Consider the following 24,208-nt stretch of genomic DNA (forward strand, 5'->3'; position numbering starts at 1 on the left):
CATTACTCAGCGGAACAAGAAGACCAAGTGAGTTACAAAGTTAGTCATACTAGGACTGCCACTTCTTGTTTTTAAGGAGGGTTTTTAAAGCATTTTTAGGAAGGTTTATAAAGTGCACCACCAAATGAGACTTCAATCACTCTATTAAGGAGAGCAAGAAACAAAGGCTGTCCAGTGTTTCAATTTGGAGATTACAGTTGCTCGAATCAGAAAAGCTTGAGGATTAGTGACCCTGAAGGAAGCAATTTTGATTAAAAGTGGTCAGTACAAGCTCACAGAAGAAAACTTACAATGAAATAGTCAACATCCATCTGATTGTTTTTGCCAACATGTTGGCTAAGCTGATGTAATTTACCTGGCCTTCAGGACGGCATGAATGAATATTTTAAATTAGCATTTATATAGTTGGCTTTTCAGCTGCCCAATTACTACAAGGAGGTTTGCAAACAACGCTTGAGCCATTGCTGAAAAGGCCTGTTTATGAGGAGGGTGAACAAATAGATTATAGAGGATGAGCTGCTTGAACAGAGTATCACCAGCCATGCAATAGGGGATCTAAGAGCTTGCTTGGAGCTGCCTCTTAAAACTGACCTTCCTGCTTGGTTGCTTTCTCACCTGAACTGGGCAGGGATGAGGAAAATCTTTGGGACAGGTCCTTTCATCTTGACATGTGATGAAGCGTTTTGAAACCGTTTCCAAGATATGGTAGAAAACACAACCAAAACAATTTAAACACTAACAAATAAATAATGGTGTGAAGTTTCATGGACTGCAACTGCTTTGTATTTCAGGAAGTGTGGCACATTAAGACAAATGGGGGACAGTGTGGTCTACCAGTTAGAGTAGCAGATAAGAACTTCAGAGACTTGGGTTCAAATTCCTACTTGGCCATGGAAACTCATTGGGGGTGGGGTGGTGGCACTGGAACAAGCACTCCTTAAATACCCCACATACCCTGAAAGCCTTATTATGGTTGTCATAAGTCAGATGTGACTTAACAGCATACAACACAACATGAGAAATGGCCCAACAGGCCTTCAGTTCAGCCTGACTTCTATTCCACTACCAGTAATCTAAATGTGAATATCAGTCAGACAGGTTTCCCAGGCCAATCAGGAACCATAATGAATAGGATGTCATCTCAATACAATATAAGCAGTCAGGCTGGGCTCCTTAATAATGTCACAGGGGTGGGGGGACAGATTCTATTGAGAGTGAGCTGAATAACTCTTGGATCACTCAGACGGACTGTTGAAGAGATCTCTTACTTGGGCATGATGGGCTACAGGATGTTGCCCCATAAACTAGTTCTATTTGCTACATGGCATTGAACACCTCTGCTTTCATGAATTGATAATCAGGATAAAGGAGGACTTTGCTAGATGACTTGCTGGATGAAGACCTGCCTCAGATAGTGGCAGTCTTTGGTGCTTCATGGCAGGAGTGAATTTCTTGTACTTTTCCAAGATATGTTGCCCCCCAGATTCCATCATTCCTAACTGTTGGCTGTTCTGGTTGAGCGCAAAGTCACCTGGAGCTTTACAACATCTGGGAGGGTTCTGCTTGCTCCCCCAAAGAGAAGAGAAAAAGTCATTGTTGGGCAATGACTTTGTTCATTCTCTGATGTGACCTCCAGAAGGTGCACTGGGTCAAATGCCATATTAACATAAATAAAAAGGCATATTCTAACCTGCCATGAAACTATCTTAATTCTTCCTGTACAGAGCAATAGGTGGGCAACTGTAGTCCTGCAGATATTTTGGGCCTTCAGTTTCTCTCAGCCTTAGCCAATGATGAAGACTTATGGGAATTACTAGTCAAAAACACCTGGAAGCCTGCATTTACCTGCTTCTGTCATACAGATTAGATGGCACGTGGTGGCGCTGCGGGCTAAACCGCAGAAGCCTTTGTGTGCTGCAGGGTCAGAAGATCAGCAGTCGTAAGATCGAATCCACATGACGGAGTGAGTGCCCGTCGCTTTGTCCCAGCTCTTTGCCAACCTAGTAATTCGAAAGCATGCAAATGCAAGTAGATCAATAGGTACCATCTCGGTGGGAAGGTAAACAGCGTTCCGAATCTAGGTCGCGCTGGCCACGTGACCACAGAAACTGTCTTCGGACAAACACTGGCTCTACGGCTTGGAAACGGGAATGAGCACCGCCCCCTAGAGTCGAACACGACTGGACAAAAATTGTCTAGGGGAACCTTTACCTTTACCTAATGGTAAAATCACGCTTTAGATACCATATGTACCATGAAAGCTCTATTATGGTTGCCGTAAATTGGATGACACTTGACACACACAACTCACACATTTATCTTTCTTCACATGTCTTCAGAACTTATACATAGGTCTGATAGATTTGAACAGTAATTTCATACATCCTCTTAGAGTTCCCCTTCTCCTGAATATATAAATATATTTATTAATTGTTTATTATGCATCCACTGCTTGAATTTCCTTTTAGAAACTGGATGACAAACAAGTCTTCACGGGTTTGATCTGTAGGTAGATTCAGGGAAAGTGTTATTTTATACATATATTTTTTACATATTTGCATATTGTGATTAGTGGGAAAACAGACTTAGGCTGGAAAAAAGAACAGTTTGAACAAAATGCCATATGGATGGCAAGCAAATAGATACTTACATAATAAACAAATATTTACATAATATGCAGTAACAACGCCTCCAGTTTTGGAAGAAAACCCTGGAAACCTTTTTTTCTGTTCCATAAGCTACATGGTTTCTGAAAATGCAAACTGCAGAGGGGGGCTTTCAGGTGAGAAGGTTTTGATAAAAACCAGCAAGTGTTCATACTTCAACTTAGAGCTCATTTTAAAAGTTCCTCTTGATAACAATTGGTGGAAATTCCTCAGAAGTGTGGAAGGCAGGATTTGCCATGGCATGGGTGGAAAATGGAAGATCTTAGTGACACTAAGACTTTTTATATCATTAAACCTCTGTTGAGGAGCAGAGCAAGGCCTTTTCATTTTTTAAAAAAATTCATTTTCCATTTGGTAAGGGAAGATTATAGGGAAGGGGATTTGGATCAGGGTATTGTGGTTAATAAAAAATACAGAATGTGATATAATGGTATATATCATTATTACATTTGTTGATATGTTTCTTACTAAGCTTACTTCACACTTAGCTTACCATTTTTTCCAAAGTCTTTAAAATCCAAAATTATGCATTTTCATTTTCTTAATGTGCACATGTTTATGATGGCAGAAAAATTAAGAAAAATCTATTTAAAAGGAAAAAAACTTTTTAAAAACCCATTCAATATAATATTTGGAAACTAGTACCTTGATCAGTAGGCAAAAACAAGGTTATTTGTATGAATAACTTTTAAAGACAGCAATGAAAGAATAAAGCATCTGCTTCTATAAATGAAAGTAGCTGCAAACCAATGCAGTAGTGTTTTGTGGGAAAAGCTGAGCAGGAATAGAGCAGTGGGGACTACTGAATAGTTAAAAATAACCAGACCCTATGTTATTGCTGTTTTAACACATGTTAACTGCACAAGCAACTTTCTTTAAATCCTTTTGGGGTGTGTGGAATTGGCTGTCTGCCTTCATTTACACAGTAGTTGTAAATAAAACAGGATGTCGATTTATGTGGAAGCTGGTATCCCATAAAGTAACTTAACCATCCTCCTGATATGCCAGTTTTGTGCATAAAGTTTTCACTTATACATAAGCAAATGCAAACAAGCAGTTGTCCACATGTATGTGAGTTGACATGCATCATGATACCAGTCATCCTCAGCATAAATGGTGGAATATGTTTTGTTTCTTTTTACATTATTTTCCTTATTTTTGCATTTCCTCATACATATCTGCCTGGGCATGAATAAATCCTCAGGGTGCTTCTCTTTTGGGGGAATGGATCCCCTCTCTTTTTATGATGCATAGGTGTCCACCCTCCATTCCAGCAGGGCTAGGCTTCATTAACAAGACTCGGCTGTTATGCTTTGTATGCAGTGGGCAAAGGCAAGACTTTTTTGTTTATATAAATATACACTGGGCCAAGGTACACAGTGCAACCAGAAGAGAAACCAAGCTCTTGGGATGCTGAGCACTTCTTGTGGCCCCTTCCATCCTATTCTGCCAGGTATAAATGTGTGCATATTATCAATGATATGCTAAGGCAAAGCTTACACTGAGAAGAACATCCAGTTATATGGATGTTTTCAACCTACATTGTGGTATTTGCTGCCCTCTAACTGTCTGATACTGTGTTTCCCCGAAAATAAGACAGGGTCTTATATCAATTTTTGCTCCAGAAAACGCATTAGGGCTTATTTTTAAGGGATTTGTTTTAGTATACAACAATCTACATTTATTCAATTATAGTCATGTCATCTTCTTCTGGTTGCTCCACAATGGTGGGGGGGGCGGGGTTTCACTTAACTGGGGCTTATTTTGGGGGAAGGCCTTATATTACGAGCATCCTGAAAAATCATACTAGGGCTTATTTTTTCAGGTTAGGTCTTATTTTGGGGGAAACAGGGTAGTTGGCTGGATATTTCAGTGAGTTAGGTATCTGGCTGCAGAGTCCGAGGTTGGGAATAGAGATAGGCACAAACCCCAATTAAGAGGTTTGTGCCAGGTTGTAAGTGCAGCACCCCAAGTGCCATGCATTACCTTCCCCCACCTCCCCAGTTGGATCCCCCATTTACCAGTGGGTACGTGCTCCTCTTTGGCTGTTCAGCCGGTCCCTGGCAGGAGCATGGGCTTCCTTGCCCTGCCTCCTTGGCTGATCACTCACTCAGACAAGGATGCAGGACAGGCAAACCTGTGCTCCTGCCAGGGACTGGCTGAACAGCCAAAGAGGAGGAGGAGAGGAGGAGAGGAGCACCCACCAGCTGGTGAGTGGGGCATTGGCTAGAAAGATGGGGGAAGGGAACACACAGCACCTGTGGATCATGCCCATCTCTATTTGGGAGTTCATTTCCTCACTGTTCATCCCAGGAGATACAGTCTGCATGGCCTTGGGCAAGCTGCACAGAGTATACAGAAGAGAATGGCAAATTACTTCTGTCTACTCTCTACCTAGAAAACACTGAAAAGGGGCATCATAGGACAGAATTGACTTGGCCGCACATAATTACTATTAATTGTCTTATACGGTTCCAAACTGAACATTGTTAAGTGGCTAGCAAACCACATCACTATCATGTGGAGTGGAGTAAGGGTTTGACAGTGAATAACTATTTGTCCTTGAAGAAACATTAAAAATTGTGGTTCTACCGGGGGTGGGGGGGACCAACAACAGTGAGCAAAGAAGATAAATGGTGGCCAAAAGAAGTGCTACTTGAGTCAAGTCACAGAAAATTAAAGATGACTTATGAAAATGTTCCTTTGCAGTGAGATGAATTGGGATTCATCTGAACAATAATTTAGGGAACAGCTTGTCTGTTTCACAGCCATGGATGAAATGTATTTCAGGCTTTAGTTCCTCCCTCCACTCTGCTTCATGTTTTACTTGCTACAAGAAATTTCCATTGGCTATGAAAGATGGCGCAATTTTACATGAGTCTAATTGCAGCCATTTTTGTTGCTGTTTAAATGCGGCTGGCTTTTTGAAAAGAGTTTCAGGGGAGGTTTTATAGGGTGATTTTCCTGATGGTGCGGAGGGGCAGAATGATATTGAAGCCTCAAATGGAGCTTTATAATAGCTAGAGGTTGAGGTGAACTCTACCAAAATTGGATTTTCAGCTTGGATTTGGGAAGCCTGCTACCCACACATCTGACCAGTCAGAAAGGTATGCAGATCATACCTTTTGATGCCTTCAAGTCTTGCTGCAAATTCTGAATATTTTGGGGGATGTTAATTTTCAGAATTCCTGAGCCAATTTTGACACATACCATAGCTAGAGGAATTTGGAATTTGTGTCCAAAGTTTCCAAACATGTTATGTTCCCAGCTTTGGTATGCCATGGGCTTTCATCACATAGGTTGAGCTCCAGATGCTATAGTGTAGAGGGTGTGGCTCGGAGGGACCTTTCTGGCCTGGGATGACTGTCAATCTATCCAGCGCTGACCAAATGTTCCTTCCTGCTTGTGAATTCAAAGAGAGCCCTGTCTTTCTGCTCAGTGCTTCTCCCCCTCTCAGCAGTCTGTTAAAAGTCAGTGAGTCTGTTGATGCCTGTTGCTGCAAGTAGCAATGTTTGTCAGTTTGCTGTTTGATCTGGTCAATTGTAAGTAACAAAAACTTTGCTTCTTTTTACTCTTAATGCCTCAAAGTGAGTTATTGAGACTTACATGCTAGTTAAAGGAATGGCAAACCACTTCTGAGTATTCTCAACCTAGAAAATCCTGAAAAGGATCATTATAAGTTAAAATTAACTTGATGGTACATTATTATTATTAATGAGAAAGGGGATGGATTAAACTGGGGAACTTGAAGTCATTCTGCTTTGAGAAACCCTGCACTTTTGCTGCAAGGTAAAAGGAATTTAGCCAGAATTTAACCAGCTCTGCAACAGCTATTTCCTTCCCTATGAAGCTGGATCTTCTTACATAGAAAAACACAGTGCTAGACATCTGGGGTGCATAATAAACTGCATCACTTCAAGCTGCAAGTACGGAATGCCATTTTAGAAATGGTTGCACAAGTACTCCCCTTTTCTCTGTGCATAACAATTGCACAACTGAATAGCACAATTTCTTAATGCTGAGCACAACATTCAGCAAATTTACTGTACGTGGCCATAACTTTATGTTATGCTGGCATGAACAGGATTTTGCCCAAAATCTTGTGGTAGATTGATTTTAACATGGGCTTTTGTTGATATAACCTCTTCTTCAGGCACTTGGAATAAATATATAGGGCTACAAGTTTATATAAACAATGTATGAGGAGATGGATTTTGCATGAGTGGGAAATTGGATATAGAAAATGACAGTGGTGTTATTAACGCTATGAGTGAGCTTTCTAAGTGTTGCTTGCATAAGCATCCTGGCAAGGCAAGGCATTAGACAAAGCTACATGTCTTTGAACTAGCACATAACTCTTAGCCTTTGTGAATTTGCAAAGGAATGGATTCTGCTCTCAAAGAAGAGCTATACTGAAGCCAGATTCCACCCCCACCCCCCCGAAACAACAGTTTTGGCTATGCTCCAGACTGTTGCAACAACCAGCATATTAATGTTTTGGGAGCAGTATACTTTTGGCGATTTGCACATGAGTTAGTGATGTGATTTAAGAGGTGATGGTGAATTGGCAGTAATTAACAAGGTGTTGATCAAATGCCTGATTATGCAAAGGCACACAGCCAGGAACATAACTGGCATCTTGCTAATTAGCAGTTTGCCTCTATAACATATGCAATTTCATTTATTTATGTATAAATCTCAAATACAATTTCAACCTTAGTATATTAAGAAGCCTCTGTCGCTGTTCAAGCTACGCCTTATAGTCTGGAATTCAATAATATATCCCAAATCAGGCATGTAATCCCACCTTGTCTGTCTCTGTCTCAAATGTTCTCTTGAAATTAATCCTCTAATACCTTCTTTTAGATCAATTACAGAGCATCCTGGGAGGCTCCTGACATTGGCTTGTGAAGTGTTCAGACACTAGCTTTGTGAGTCATCATTTCTGACATGAGATTTTACGTCCAATTATTCTTCCAGGTAGGTGGACATTGTCCTGTTTGCCCCATGTAGAATGCAGAGGAGCACTGCTGGTAGAAGAGGGTATATATCCTATTAGAAGATGAAGAACTAAATTATGAAGAACAAATAGTGGTGTGATAGCATTCTTAAACTTTGTAATGGTGTTGCCAGAGTATACGATATGGGGACAGAGTTGGACGTTAGCATTCGAGCAGGGCCTTTCCCATGTTTCCGTGTCCACATTGTGCAGTCTGTTAAACATCAGTAGTTGTTTAAGGTGGAGAATCTCTGTATGCCCAATTCTGCCACCATAAACCTGTTAGAGAATGAAATAGTCTAGAATAGGTTGTAACTCATCAGTAATACATGTGAATGGTATCAGCTTTGAGCAGAAGATGATAATTCTGTTCTGTCATGGTGTCTTTTGTGTCTGGCTTAGAATGGCTTGATTAACCTTAGTAGTCTTTGGCCACAGACAATATTTTAAAAAATTCACTTCGGGGATGGATATTGTCATTTAACGAATGTCTTCTAAAAATCAAAGAATGTTGATTCCCGTTCTCATGCATGTGAGCAGGTGGACTTGCATTAGGGAACATGGCTGTATAGACAGTAGATTCTGTGGTGTGTTCTGGGTGGCAGCTGGAAGGACATGGGAAAATGAATAATTTGACTTGATCCGATGGGGAGATTCCCAAAGTCAGATGTTACGGACTCAAGGACTTTGCATAAATTAAGTCATGATTTTCCATCTTCATTATATCATTGGATATAATATCAAACTGATACTGATATGAGTCTTTGGAGAACAGTGGAGATTATTAGAGTATTCAATCTACAGCAAATTATCTCTCAGATCAATATTTAAAAGTGCCTTTTTAATATACTGTACATAGCTATGATCTAACCACTAGAGGGAGGTATGAGCACAGAAACAAAATCAGTATCCTAAAATGAAATATGAGGCGATTTATGCTATCTGTATTCTTGCTTTTATTTTTGATTCAGAAATTCTGAACCATTTTCTGTCAGAGTTCATCTGTTTTCATTCACAACACAACAACATGCATAAAAACACAGTTCTGTGAAAGAATTCTTACATTCAGTAAACATCTGGTTGCTACAGCCTAACCAGATGGGTTACAATATTAATATCATTTCATGCAGCCACAGAGTTAGGATTCTATTAAACTTTACGTTTGGACTTCTACGCATTTGGTAGGTTTAAGAAAAACAGTTGCTCCACGTCTCTCTCTTCCCTGGTAACAACAGAAGGCGTAATAAGAAAATATAAACAAAATGTATCCTTGTAGATTTGAGTCATGAGGATGGGATGCGATTGAGTTGCAGAAGAATGATTATTTTTAGATAGTTGCATCTGAGAACTGAGATTAAGCGCAGGTGCATTTAACATTCTCCACTGTATATTGCCAAGGAGCTGAATTTTAAGGAAGAAGTGTCCCAAATAACCTCCTTATAAAAACCCTTCACATTTCAGCTGTGATTGCAACAAACCTGTGGAAAGTTATCATCATTACCTTGATTATGCACTTACACAGGGTGGAGAATGCCACTGACATTTTTTGGGGGGGTAGGTAATTTGGTTGCATTATAATCTCTAATTTATTATCCTTCCTAGGTAGATATACCATTCCTGCCCCCCACTTCCTTGCCTCCATTAATTTTCTGAACATTTTCATCTTTCTGGTCCATGTTATGTACAGGAAGGCATATCAGAATACGTATTTTTGTCGACTGGGAATGAGGGAAGAACACAGAAGCTTTGAGGAAACAAAGAGATGCGGAAGTCTGAGACAAAAAACATGTGCATCCATGAAGAACAAAGAATAAAGAATGAAATCAAGAGGATAAATTGTTTCCATTGGTGTTGTCATTTATTTGAATAGGAAAGGGAAAATTTAATGGGAAGAGCATGGAAGTATTCTTGGACTCCAACTCCTGACAGTCTCGTCCAACATAGCCAGTGGTGAGGATTATGGGAACAGGAATTTCCACAACATCTGGACATTTACCAATTATCTGTCCTCGACTTAGGTTCTTCTTTGTGGCAGCTGGAAATCACACTCTGGGTGATCTGCGCCTGCACGGAGCCTCATCGGAAGATTCTAGAGCTTCTGTGGTAGCAAAAAACACATTAGAATACCCCCCCCCCGTATAAGTACTTTGGCGCCAAGACTCTCCCTTCAGTTTCTTTCAGCCACCGCATTGAGAGTCGTATTCTTGCTTCTGTAAGTCGAAAGCAAAAGAGACTTTTACTCTTGATTCCTTTTTCTTTTAAAATAATTTAATTTTATGAATATATCATATATTGAAACGTTATTGTTTCTTTCCTTCGTTTTTGATCGGCCTTCGGCCATAGCACCCCCCCATCCTGTTTATTTTTTTTTCTTAAACCATTTTTTCTCCTATTCAGCGGCAACTGTCTTTGGCTAGAGAACCATCACCACCTAAGAAATCCAGACAGCACAAATCTAAATCATCCACAGTCATTCCTCAATAGCCTCCAGAATCCTGCGAGTTAATCTCTGTTGGTTCACCCTCTGATGATGATGGACTCCCATCTCATCAACCTTGTTCTCAATCACCAGAATGGGATGAACCAGTGGATCATTTGACATCCTTTCCTCCCAGCCTCCAACACTCTGTTGCCTCTAGCAACCCCACCATAGTTGCTTCACCTGACAGAGTCAACTCTGAACCACAGCTGTATACTGTGCCCTACTTGGTGGCACCAGATCGACCGCTATGGCCCCCAGCATGCCATCAACCGCAGCATTCGTATAAGGCACCTGTTCCATCACACATGGCTCAGACCCACATTCAGCACTCTCATCGGGCAGCCATTTGCACCGATCAGTGCTCATCTAGACAATCTGCAATCACTGGTCAACCGGTCAACCTACCTGGTTTGATGGCAGTATTGCATAACATGCCTTGATCTCAACAGCCATTGGTGTCAAAGCGACCATATAATCAAGACCGACGTGGGTTTCAGGCAGCTCCCTATCCGGCATGGTTGCGCACCATTCTTCAATATGCAAGGCATTTACAGCTCCAGCCTCTCGTTATTTTTCATCTAACCGAGAAGATGGAGACCTTCTTGTTTGGCAACAACCTCTGCTCCATCATCATTGAGACATAGGCTCAATATCCATCCTGGTCCATGGACACCCGTCTGGTTCCGATACCAATGAATGATCCTCAGCACCTGCCGGCTCCTAAACCCCAAACCCGTCATCACTATGACATCAATTTTGAGGCCGCGGATCAGAGATACCAACAGAGTGTCAGATCAGAGAGTGTCCATGGACACTCCACTAACACTATTAGAGATTCTCGACATCGACAGATGTCCATGGACATACCACCTCCATTGACATCAGGCCATCAGTGTCAATATTATGACCCTCAACCTCTCAATACCGAGGTCGATCAACACTCCGTTGATTTTTGACGTAATCCCGAATAATCCGATCAGGGATCCAGACCACAAACGCCTTCTATATTACTCATCTCACCCAAGTCGGACCTTGCAGATGCCGACCCACCATCTCTAGCAGAGGACTTCCAAACTTACACCCAACTTATGGTCTGCATGGCCAAATCCCAGGACCTCCAGATCCACCATCCTTCAATGGAACCAGCTGATCATCTCTATGACTTGATCTTGAAAGACACAACCACTCCAGTACATATTTCAATGCTACCTTCTCTTCTTAGCATTGCAGAATGTCAAAACGTATTGACAATCTCTACTAAGTCCATTATCCCAGAGACCTCTTCTTTCAGAAACAGCTAGCTTTGAATTCCATTATTTGTTGTGGCCTCACTGTCCCGGTCTCGACATCGCCAAACCTTCAGACCACCAAACAAAGACAGTAGGAGAATTGGCTCCATGGGTAGATGGCTTTATTCTTCGGCAGCATTCACTATGCGAGTCACTAATTATCAAGGACCTATACCAACGCTTCCTTTGGGATGACATGTCCACCTTTGTTGAATCCTTACCAGAAGACAAAAAGCTAGCCGCACAAACTTTCCAACAAGAGGACCTCTCCGTTGCTAAACAGCAAATGCTCTCAGTTAGACACATTGTCGATTCAACAGCTAAGTCCATGGCTACCTCAGTAGCATTACGATGGTTTTCTTGGCTAAAGAACAGCCAGCCTTGCTGAAGATGTGTGTGCACACATTGAAGACCTTCTCTTTGATGGGGCAGTCCTTTTTAATGCTGAAACTGATGACATTTTAGAAAATGTTCAAAAGAAAAGATTAGTTGCAAGACATTGGGGAGTCTACCTGTCCTACCAACAATGCCCTCAGCGTAACCAATGGAGATGACCATACAATTCTTACTAAAAATTCCAACATGAATCTCTATGGTTCACACTTTACTTCAAGCATCAAAGAACCAAGCCTCGTCAATAACCAATCACCACTAGGCGCAATGACTGCAACCCCAAATATCATGTTTGACACTGTCCCGACCAAGATCGCAAATCATTCCACCCCTCCTACTCTCTGGAAACACTTACTTGTCTGGGAATCCATCACCACAGATGCCTGCATACTTTCCATCATCCAAAACAGCTACCATATCCATTTCTTCCAACTCCCTACGTCGACACACATCATCATGCCACCGTCTCAAACTGTACAAGAAGAAATTTTAAAAAAATTACTTCTCAAAGATGCCATAGAACCAGTATATCAACACAGCAAAGGGTTTTTCTCTTGCTATTTCACCGTCCCCAAAAAGGACGGCAGTCTTCGTCCCATCTTAGACCTCAAAGAACTCAACAAATATATCATTACCACAAAATTTTGCATGGTTACCCTCGAATCAGTCCTTCCTTTACTCAGAAAAAGTGACTGGTACACTGTCATAGATCTCCAAGGTGCATATTTACACATCTCCATACATCATTCCCACAGACAATTCCTACGGTTCCAACTCAGATCCCAGGCCTACCAATTCAAAAGACTTCCTGTTGGCCTTGCAACAGCTCCAAGAGTATTCACCAAGTGCATGGCACCGGTAGCTGCTTACCTCAGGCTTCAAAAGATTCTCATTTCCCCCTACATCAACAAGTGGATCTTTGTACCTCACACCCGTCGCAAAGCTCAGTGAGACACACGCTTCACCCTCTCTCTTCTTCGCAATCTCGGTCTTGCTGCCAACAAACAAAAGTCAAAATTGAAGCCTACGAGAGTTGTTCATTACATAGGAGCACTCAAGGACTCTGTACAAGCTCACACATTTCTTCCTGCAGACAAACGGCACAATTTAATCATCCTACTTCAAAATTTCACCCCTCATGCTATGATACCCTCCTTAACCGTGCAATGCATTCTAGGTACCATGGCCTCTATGACATCTGTTGTACAACATGTACATCTAAAATTGAAATATCTCCCATCATGGTTCCTTGCCCTTTTTGATCTGCTAGATAGATGTCCACCTTTGGATAGACCCTCCCCACACTCTTTTGAGGGTCACCCCAGAACTCACCTCCCAACTTCAGTGGTGGCATTTTCCTCCCAACCTGCCCATCGCATGACCATTCCAGCAGCCACATCCCCAAATACAGGTAACGACTGATGCCAGCCTCACAGGCTGGGGGACACGCTGCAAATCCCTCAGAATTCATGCCAAATGGTCTCACAAGGAGAGGTCGCTCCATATAAATGAATTCGAATTACTAGCGGTAATAAAGGCATGCAAAGCCTTCAAAAACCTCATTGTCAAGATGGTACAAATTGCCACCGACAATACCTTGCTATGTACTACATTCTCAAACAAGACGGCACCCACTCTCCAAGTCTCCTCTACTTAGCAGTTGACCTCAGGGAGTGGTGCCTAGCACATCATATCTGCCTCACAGCTTTACACATAGCCGGTCATGACAATAACCTGGCAGACTTCCTCAGGCGCACAAACTCCCAAGCTCACAAATGGGAATTGGACCAATCAATCTTCCTTTTCTGCACGTGTTGGGGCAAACCAACTCTCAACCTCTTTGCCTCCTGCATGAATTGGAAATGCAAATACTACTGCTCCCGAGCGGGAATCGGCAAACACTCCCAAGGAGATGCATTTACCATATTTGCCGGCGTACAAGATGACTTTTTTGGCCCTGAAAAATATGCCTCCAAGTGGGGGGGTCGTCTTGTACGCTGGGTGCATGTCCAGCAAACCCTCCCTCTCTCCCAGCGAAATCACTTACCTGGCAGTAAGACCCAGTAGAGCCCCACTCCTAGCCTGGGAACAGCCTGACTCTAGCGCCGAACAGCTGACTGTTGGGAACAGCAGAGAGGAGGCAGCCATTTTGAGATGCGATCACATGGCTGCTGCCTCTCAAAATGGCTGCCGCCTCTCCAAAATGGCTGCCGCCTCTCTGCTGCTTCATGACAGTCTGCTGTTCGGCGCTGATGCTGTCCTTCTTCCAGGAAACCCTTGCTCTCTCCCAGCAAAAGGAACCAGAATCATGCATGCGGAAGAGGGGGTAGTCTTATACAGCAAGTATATAACAAACTCTACATTTTGAGTGGAAATGTTGGGGGGGGTTGTCTTATATGCCCAGTCGCCTTATACACTAGCAAATATGGTATCAGTCATTGGCCCAAGACCCTTACTTACCACTTTCCACCATTTCCACTCCTCCACCAAGTAGTGGTTCACCTGCAACAAGACAAGCCCAATGCCATCATTATAGCCCCTTGGTGGTCAAGGCAGCCCTGGTTCCCAGTCCTCCACAACTTGTTATCAGACATTCACCACCTTCCCTGTCTACCACACCTCCTCACACAGAACAACTCCCAAGTACTTCACCCAGACTTACTTGTTCTGCACCTGGAAGCATGGATGATTCTGCCTCACGGATGGACATCCTTGTGATGAATTTGGTTATGAAAGCTAGAAAGTGATTTACTGATGGAATATGTGGTTATGAAGTTAACCTAAAAGAATCCATTTTGGTCTCTGTGTGCTTAAAAGTGGAAAATTCCAAAAGGCAGTTTTGCTTCACAGAAATTGGTCAGGCTGACCTGTTATCTTGTTACCTAGTAACGGTGGCCTGGTACAGAGAGAGCGAAGTCATAAGATTCCAGTAGCTTAGAATGATAACAACTTGAGTTCTCATGAGAAGATGGGGTGGGACAAGTTACTTTTTTCCTTACCCCTGATTGGTTGTAAGCTTTGAAGAAGAAGGAGGGAGTAAGTGGCAGAAGGAGAGAGAAAGTGAACATGGATGACGGTTGAAAGACACAGAAAGGAATTATTTCTGTTTGATGGATTTTAGCAGAGGATCTTCCTTATTGGACTGATGGATCTTGGATTTTCCAGAAGATTGGTATGTTCTTGATTGGACTATGGACAATAGGATTTACAGTATTATTTTAAGATCTAGATTTTTACTGACATAGAGGGGGAGCTTGCCTTTCCCAATTTTATATTAGTTAGAAAGTTTGTTATTTTTGTTTCTTCTAGAGGAGTCCAGTTTCTGGTCTAACTGGATGAGATGGAAATGTACATAGATGCCTTGCTTTGCATAAACTTTATTCTTTCAGAACTTTATTTTTCTAATAAAACAAAATATGCTTAATATCTGGATGTTGGCTTCTTGAACAGAACAAATGCTACAATTGGTTATTTGGTTTACCTAAATGGTTATTCTTTACAAGGCCACAGAAAAGTCACGCTACCTTGGGTCCAGAATATTCCTGGGTACTAGGAGAATTAGATTCCCTAGAACTCACGTGTATATCTTGGTTCTCAAAGAAATCGGGTCAGACTTGGTGCATGAGTGAAAGGACTGCCCTAGGGTAAAATTGTTGGACCCGGTTTTGCCTGTTAAAGGAGTCTCTCACTCAGAATCCTCTCTGTCCCATGGCAGAACAGTTTCTTAGGAAACTGGCTTTGTTCACAATCCTCTGTCAAGGAAAGAAACCCTTGACCAGGAAAACTTACCTATGTAAATGGAAAAAAATTAAATCTTTCACTGAAGCCTCTTTATTGTCTTCCATCAATCCATCTCTCTCCACTGTTCTCCTTTTTTTTTTACTCCATCTCAAGTCTAGCAGTCTCTCCCTTTCCTCTTTAAGGGTTTACCTCTCTGCAATAGTCTCCCATCAACCAACAAACTCTCCAGCAGCTGTTTTTTTCTGGCATCCAATGCTAAAATGATTTCTCAAAGAGTTGTCTCATATATACCCAAATGTTCATCCACCCTCCCCACAATGGTCTTTAACCCTTGTCTTACAACAGCTCACTAAGGCTCCCTTCGAGTCCTTAGCCTCAACTGATCTCCGACTGCTTACCTTCAAAACAGCTTTCCTTGTTGCCATTACATCCACTCAACAAGCCAGTGATTTAGCAGCTTTATGATATGACTATCCTTACTTACAATTTTTTCCAGATAAAGTAAAATTATCCATCAATATTTCTTTCCTCCCCAAGGTTGTATCTCAGTTTCATCTTTCCCAACCATTAGTCCTCCCCTCCTTCTTCCCATCACCATCTTCAGCTCAAGAAAAATCCTTCAAATGTTGGATGTTTGAAGCACCCTTGCCTTTTATCTTCAATGCACCTAACCTTTTGGGCGCTCACCTTGCCTTTTTGTCAGTCACCAACCTCCTACCAAAGGTCTTCAGGTGACTTCTCAGACAATTTCTAGGTGGGTTGCTTCAACCATTCACCTCACGTATCAGCTTGTTCGAAAGCCAGTTCCGAAGGTGATTTGCCCTCACTCCACCAGAGCAGTGGCAGCTTCCACAGCATTCCTCCATGGTGTACCTCTTCCTGATCTCTGTGCTTTTGCCACATGGGCACAGCCATCCACTTTCATCCGGCACCATAGACTCGATGTTCAGCAAATGTCTGATGCAGCCTTTGGACATGCTGTTCTAGCTCTTCCTTGGTGTTCCATCCTGCCTCTAGGTAAGACAGCTTGCTAGTCACCCAGAGTGTGATTCACAGAGGCCATGAAGAAGAACGACAAGTTACCTACCTGTAATTGTAGTTCTTTGAATGGACCTCCGTGATTCATCATCCCGCCCAACCTCCGCACTGTCATGCCATACAGCTTAAAAATGCAGCAGTTAACACAAATGAAGGGAGAGTCTTGGCGCCAAGGTACTTATACAGGGGGAGGGGCTTATTCTAATTTGTTTTTTGCTACAGCAGAAGCTCTAGAATGTTCCAATGAGGCTCCCCATAGGAGTGGATCACCCAGAGTGTGAATCACAGAGGTCCACTCGAAGTACTACAGTTACAGGTGGGTTACCTGTAGTTTCTTCATAGGTTTACAATAGGGCCAGACACTAGTGGCTATTAGTGGCAGCCTTGTCATGGCAAAGGGGCTTGAGTAATTCAGAGAAGCTATGCGCTATGCCGTGCAAGGACACCTAAGATGGACAGGTTATAGTGGAGAGTTCTGACTAAACACGATCCACCTGGAGCAGGAACTGACAAGCCATTCCAGTATCTTTGCCAAGAAAAGCTCCATGGACAGAAACAAAAGGCTAAAAGATATAATGCTGGAAGATGAACCTCTCAGGTTGTAAGGCGTCCAACATGCTACTGAGGAAGAGCGAAGGACAAGTATAAGTACCTCCAGAGCTAATGAAGTGGTTGGGCCAAAGCCGAAAGGACATTCAGCTGTGGACGCACCTGGAAGTGAAAGGAAAGTCCAGTGCTTCAAAGAAAAATGCTGCATAGGAACCTGGAATGTAAGCTCTATGAACCTTGGTAAGCTAGATGTGGTAAAACAGGAGATGGCAAGAATAAACATTGACATCCTGGGTGTCATTGAACTAAAATGGATGGGAGTGGGCAAGTTCAATTCAGATGATTATCATATCTACCATTGTGGGCAAAAATTCCGTAAAAGAAATGGAGTAGTCAACAAAAGAGTGGGGAAAGCTGTACTGGGATACAGTCTCACAAATGATACAATGATTTCAATATGAATCCAAGGCAGACCTTTCAACATCACCGTAATCCAAGTTCATGCACCTTCCACCAATGCTGAAGAAGCTGAAATTGACCAATTTTATGAAGACTTACAACACCTTCTAGAACTGACACCAAAGAATGATGTCATTCTCATTATAGGGGACAAGAATGCTAAGGTAGGGAATCAAGAAATAAAAAGAACAACAGGTAAGTTTGGCCTTGGAGTTCAAAACAAAGCAGGGCAAAGGCTAATAGAGTTTTGTCAAGAGAACAAGCTAGTCATCACAAACACTCTTTTCCAACAACACAAGAGGTGACTCTACACATGGACATCAACAGATGGGTAATATTGAAATCTGTCACGAGTGTAGCCGAAGATCTGGAACCTTAAGGGTTAACTGTGGCTGAGGAGAATGCTGAGCAGTTAGAAATACAAACACCTGAATTGCCTCCAGATTCTCCTCCCCCAGTAGACAGGCTGAGGGCCAGGCTTCAGGGAAGACTTATGACCAAAAGGTCAGAGGATTGCTTGAAGGCTGCCCGCAGAAAAATCTGATCAACTAGCCCTGAGTACTGACAGGATGAAAAGGCTTCCAGCAGTTCAAGGGGCTGTTTTACTATATAAACAACTCTCAGATGGCTGAAAATCCATGGAAGTGACAAGTCAAACCTCTGGCTTGCATCCATGCTTCTGACAACCTTGAACCATCTTCTCTGGACTCTTGGCTCTGGACTCTAACCCTGGACTACATCGTGCATTTTGGCTTTGGACTCTGACCCTGGACTACGTTGTGTGAGTTGGCTTTGGTAATTGGATATCTGCCCTGCATTCCCTGAATTCCTGACATAGGACTGGCTTATTGGACTCTGCTGTTGTAACCCCTGGGAATGTGACAAAATCAGATTGATTATATTCTCTGCAGCCAAAGCTGGAGACGCTCTATAGAGTTAGCAAAAACAAGACCTGGAGCTGATTGTGGCTCTGATTATCAGCTTCTTATAGCAAAACTCAAGCTTAAACTGAAGAAAGTAAGGAAAACCACTGGGCTAGGTATAATCTAAACCAAATCCCTTATGAATATACAGTGGAAGTGAAGAACAGATTTAAGGAACTCGGTTTGGTAGACAGAGTTCCTAAAGAACTTTGGATAGAGGCTCGTAACATCGTACAAAAACCATCCAAAAGAAAAGGAAATGCAAGAAAGCAAAGTGGCTTTGCAAGGGAGATAGGGAAAGTTACAGAAAATTGAATGCTGACTTCCAAAGAATAGCAAGGAGAGAAAAGAAGGACTTCTTAAATAAACAGTGCAAAGATATGGACGAAAATAATAGAAAGGTAAAATCCAGAGATGTGTTCAAGAAAATTGGAGATACTAAAGGAAAATTTTGTGCTAATATGGACATGATAAAGGACAAAAATGGGAGGGACCTAACATAAGCAGAAATCAAGAAGAGTTGGCAAGAATACAGTGGTGCCTTGCTAGACGATTGCCTCGTGGGACAAAAACCCGCAAGACAATTGGTTTTTGCGATCACTATGGTGCCTCGCAAGACGTTTTTCTCTATGACCATGCTTTGCAAGACTTTTTTTGGAGACCGATGCTTCGCAAGACTTTTTTTTTTAGACTGATGCTTCGCAAGACTTTTTTTTGACTGATGCATAGGGAACCTTGCAAGATGATTTTTTCACAAGATGACGATTTTCACAGGACGAATTAAAATTGTCTTGCAAGGCACCACTGTACACAGAGGAATTATATCAGAAAGATCTGGATGTCCCGGACAACCCATAAAGCATAAAGGAGGGAACGTGTTGTGGGCCTCAGGCTAGTGAAATAACCTGGGAACACCGATGGGTGTGTCACATGAATGTTCACCCATTTCTGGGAATTAGCAATTTTCTTGCATCGTTCTATCAGCATTTTTAAAAACTGGTTTTAAAAAGATGTATGTTTCCTGAGATCAAAAGAAATCTGATCACAGAACCAGTTTCAAGTGAGATCCACTGAAGCAAAGCAATGGTTTTGGCAGATTAGGAACAGTGTCACAACTATGTCAAGATGGTGCCAATACTGTCCAACTACTTTGGTCCAAAGTCTGTGAAGCAGCATAGGAAAGCATGATGCCAGATTATATAGACGGCACTGGCAATAATTATGTGGGATGTGTAGATATGTCCAAAACTTTGTCTCTGTTAAATTTTGAAAACATCCTGCTGCTTGGAAGAACTCACTGGTCTGATGGAACACTGAGCATCTACAACTCCATTGATGCCCCTTGTCCTGGTTCTTTCTCAAAAAATAGATGTAGAGATACTGATCGTGTCGAGAATCTCCAGACAAGGAGGGCAGATGAGGAATGAAAGCCATGACCACGGTGCTGAAGACGTAAAACCTTAGAAATAGTATTTGGATTCAGTAAAGGACCCATACAATTTGCTGTTATGAGGTGGCTCTCCCAGAGCATGGTGACATAAAGGAATTCTTTTCCAGTTGTCAGGAACACAAACAAAAGCAATGCTATATAGGATAATGACAAAGATGAAAGCCCAGCTGAGATTCACACTCAGAAGGAAGACCAACACCATCAAGAAAACCAGAATTTCCCTGTTCAGGAATGGAAGCTGAGATTACTGTTTTTGAGTGAATAGCATTGCAGAATTCTAATAAAAATGGGTGAAAGCCTTCAGATGGGAAGATATGAATAAAGCTCTTGGTTCAGAGATGAAAGGGAAGATCTTCTAGAGGACAAAAGAAAAATGGAGAATAATTTCTCTACCTCAGTTATGGGATTTTTGGATCATGGGGGCCTCATAACCTGCAGTGATAGCACAACATGAGAAAAGATTGCAGTGGTCACCTGTTTGCCTGCACAATGCAAGAAGTCTTCCTTTCAGCTTAATCCCAGCACAACAAGCAGCATTTCCCCTCGGTTCCCAATAGAAATGCATTGTCCTATATTCTGAGCTGAGTCCATTTTCCCCACAGTTCTCTGTTATAAAGCAAAGCGTACTGATTATATATCACCCCATAGCACTTAAAGCACTATCTAGGCAGCTTAAAAATTAATTACACAGGCTACACATTACACCCCCAGCAAGCTGGGTACTCATTTTACTGAACTCAGAAGGATAGAAGGCTGAGTCAACCTTGAGAAAGCTACCTGGGACTGAACCCCAGGTTGTGAGCACAGTTTTGGCTGCAGTACAGCACCTTAACCACTGTGCCAAAAGGCTCTTATAACTGATTCTGGATCAAATCGGGGGGGGGGGGGAGAGGTGAACCCCCTCCCTCTTTCCCTCACCCACTTCTGAAGGAATGACAAGGAAGAAGCAAAGCTTCCTGTTCACTCCCTTTCTCCTCCCTTGCCAGCCTCATCCTCCCCTCCCTTCTTCATGCATCGGAAAACCCAGGAAATCACAGCACTAGACACTCTCATTCTTTTCCAATGTGGATAACCATTTCAGGCAGGAAAGAACTGAGGAAGGAAGATGGTTTCTTCCACTTCCTTGTTAATAATGGAAAAGAGACAAAAGGCCTCCCTCCCTCTCTTTCTCTGGACTTCCTTCCTCTTCCTCATTTCCCTGCCTCCTACCCCTCTTCCTCACCTTTCTTCCTTGGCCATAGCAGCATTGCCAGCATCAGGGGAAATAAAGAATTGCCTTGGATCCTTCTATCAGCATTTATACATCTGTTTTTTTTAAAAAAGATGTATGTTTCAGGAGATGAAAAGACATCTGATGACAGGACAGGTGCCAAGCTGCATATTTCCCTGATTTGGGAATTGGGTGGGACACCTGTCTTGTCAGAAGACAACTAGGAAAGCAATGAGTTGCTCTTCCCATCCACCCACACCCACTTACCTGACTATGGACATGCCACTTTGCCAAGATTTCCCATTGTGTGACTCATACCACATAGATGGTGCATCACAACAGTTCCCTCAAATATGAGAAAAACATTCCAGAGTTGTTGCCTGGCTCGGATTCAAATCCAAACCAGAACAGAACTCCTCTCCCCATTGTGGTCTAGTAAGCCTCAAACACTTCCCTTCCATCCAACATATCTGAGACCACTCAGCACCCACCGTGTGGGAATCCAATTCCTTTCCCTTCAACCCAGTATCCCTCTTGCTAATGTTCCTGTTGTTGGAGGTAGTTTGGAGGCTCAAGGGAGAGTCACGGCAGGTGTCCAACAGAGTCTAATTGGAGTCCAATTTGCTTGGAACAGGTCACTCCATGGGTTTCTTTCGAGCCAATCTGAGGAGAAATGTCACCATGTAGCTTTTGATATTGCTGGTTTTCCTCATGGAATTTGGCCTGGCATGAGCTCATTGGTTTGCATTTGCATTTTGAGAAGAGCTGCATAAAATTAGAACACAGGTACCTTAAACAATTGCCGTGTATGTGTAAAGTAGAATCTCCTTTCCAATACATCCAAACTGTCATAAAATGAGCTAAGGCTGAACATAAAATATTTGAAAGAATGTGTGTGAACTAAATTAGCAACCCAGGTACATACTTTAGTACTTGGATTTAAAAATACCTTCCAGAATAAGAATGTGCTAGAATATTTGTATCAATACATTCAGAACAGCATTTGTGAAAACCAAGCGGTTGTCTTTCAGTGGCTACTTGTTTTCTCTTTGTCATCAGATTCACCTTTCACCCCTCTTTTCATTTGCTGCCACTGTAACTTGTATATAGTCCTTTTCCTTTGTCAAATATGTTGCCCTCAAAATCATAGTTATCTGTTTTTATCCACTGAAGGAATCTTTCATGTATTCAGCATTAACTCAAGTGACTAAAAGCAGATGGTGCCATTCACCACCGGACTTGCCCTGGCCAAAGTCAAAGCACCTGGTATAAAAGACTGGCTGTGCCATTCTGAGGTAGAAAATCCAACAAACACACCTCTGGGAGAGTGAAAATACAGCATGAAATAGTCTGTCATCCTTCCATGAGATCCCAACTGTGTCATCCTGCTAATAGTAAGGCTGCTGCAGCCCTGTGGATTTAGGAAATTTTAAAAGGACAAGTTGGTGCTATAACAAATTATCAAGCTCAAATGACTAAAGATCATCACAGTGACTGGCCACTACTTGTTCAGGAGGACCTTGCGCTTATGCAAATGTGTGGGAAGACAACACTGGGCTCAACTATTCAGCTCACCAGACATGGTCGTTTTATGGGATTTAAGAAACCATTGTCAAAATATGTAACTGTTTTAAAAAGGGTATGTAAACCAAATTAGAAACCTAGCTACTTCTGTCCCCTAGAATGAAGGGGTGCTCTCCTGAGTAAGACTGTGCTAGAAGTTTACCTCAGTGGCTTCAGGGCAGGGACTCTGAAAAGATTGCATAAAATAACTAGTTTTCTTCTGCCCGTTGGTAAGACAGTCCCAGGCCTTGAGTTTAAGGAGACAAGGAAGAAGAAGAAGCGAGAGGTTCATCCTACAACAAATGATAGGGAAAAGTTGAATACTAATAGTTACCTCAATGACTGACTTGACTGCTACTTGAAAAAGACAATCTTGTGCTCTTAGGTTGTCTATAGAGATGGGGGTATTTGTATTAATATACAAATATGAATACCCCCCCACACACACAAGTTGACATAACGAGGATCCAGACTGTCCACTCACCATCCACCGCTGCTGCTGCAGACTCCATACTCCTTTCCTATCACTCCAGAGCTCCTGGTCTGCAAGCCACACTTTGACCTGGCAGAGAGGCTCATCATCCCACCTCCTTCCAGGATTGGCTAATCAACCGTGAGTTCCGGAGCGATAGGAATACTCCCATGTCTAGTTGTCTGGCATTTGGGTCAATCTTTCCCTCTAATGATAAAAGCTCTACTAATGGTGTTGGCTTATTACTAATTTTGGAAAACGAAGATGGTGACCCGGCAGTAAGTTTTGCTGTTTATTATCTTTTGCCGTCTACTATCTCTGTCTATTTATTACCTCCCGTCAACAATATGTTTTCGGTTTTGAGAGCCAAAAGAAGGAGGACTAGCCCTTCTAAAGACCATAAAAAAGGGAGAGCATTTAAGAAGCCAAAAAAACAGCGTCAGGACCTGGCGGTACAATCCCACATCGATTCATTTTTGCAGCCGCCCCAAGAGCTGCTCTCACCTGCCCATGCTCCAATGTCACTGAGTTCCTCGCTTCTTCGGGAGGCAAGCAATGCCCCCCCCCCCGGATTCAATGGGCTTATCGGCTGCTAAAGACACTCCTCCAAATATCTCAAACATTTCTCTTGTCTCTGAGGAGGAGGGTTCCGGTCAACCTCCAAATGTGAAGGAAGGGCTGAATGAACATTTTTTATCCTTTATGCGTGAATATCTGGCAGTGTCCGACACTCCATCACTGCCGCAAAGCCCCCTTGCGGAAATTCCCCAGTCTCTTGAGCAAAAGTTCGGTGATTCATGCTTGATCGCAGCCCGTGCTTTTTTGGTATTACTGGAAAGACTGTGCTCAATTGAAAAGCAAATTGCCTCAATCCTAACACATGGGGTGAAAATGGCTGGATGTCAGAGACCATGTCCCTCTGGTGGTGATTTGTTGAAGAGCACTCCCCTGGCTGCTAATCTACGTAACCAAGC

General features: G+C 42.5%; 1 long non-coding RNA gene across 1 annotated transcript in view; it reads left to right on the plus strand.

Annotated features, from left to right (window-relative positions):
* The window catches only part of LOC144583501 (uncharacterized), a 45,210-nt gene extending 24,625 nt beyond the window's left edge, over nucleotides 1-20,585 (plus strand). Inside the window, exons 1-2 of the long non-coding RNA XR_013537294.1 lie at nucleotides 1-7,646; nucleotides 9,353-20,585. The exon at nucleotides 1-7,646 is cut by the window's left edge and continues 24,625 nt beyond it. This is a non-coding gene — a long non-coding RNA (uncharacterized LOC144583501). The remainder of the gene's footprint in view (nucleotides 7,647-9,352) is intronic.
* The last annotated feature ends 3,623 nt before the right edge of the window (nucleotides 20,586-24,208 follow it).

This window comes from Pogona vitticeps, chromosome 6, assembly GCF_051106095.1.
Source record: "Pogona vitticeps strain Pit_001003342236 chromosome 6, PviZW2.1, whole genome shotgun sequence".
NCBI classification, from domain to species: Eukaryota; Metazoa; Chordata; class Lepidosauria; order Squamata; family Agamidae; genus Pogona; species Pogona vitticeps.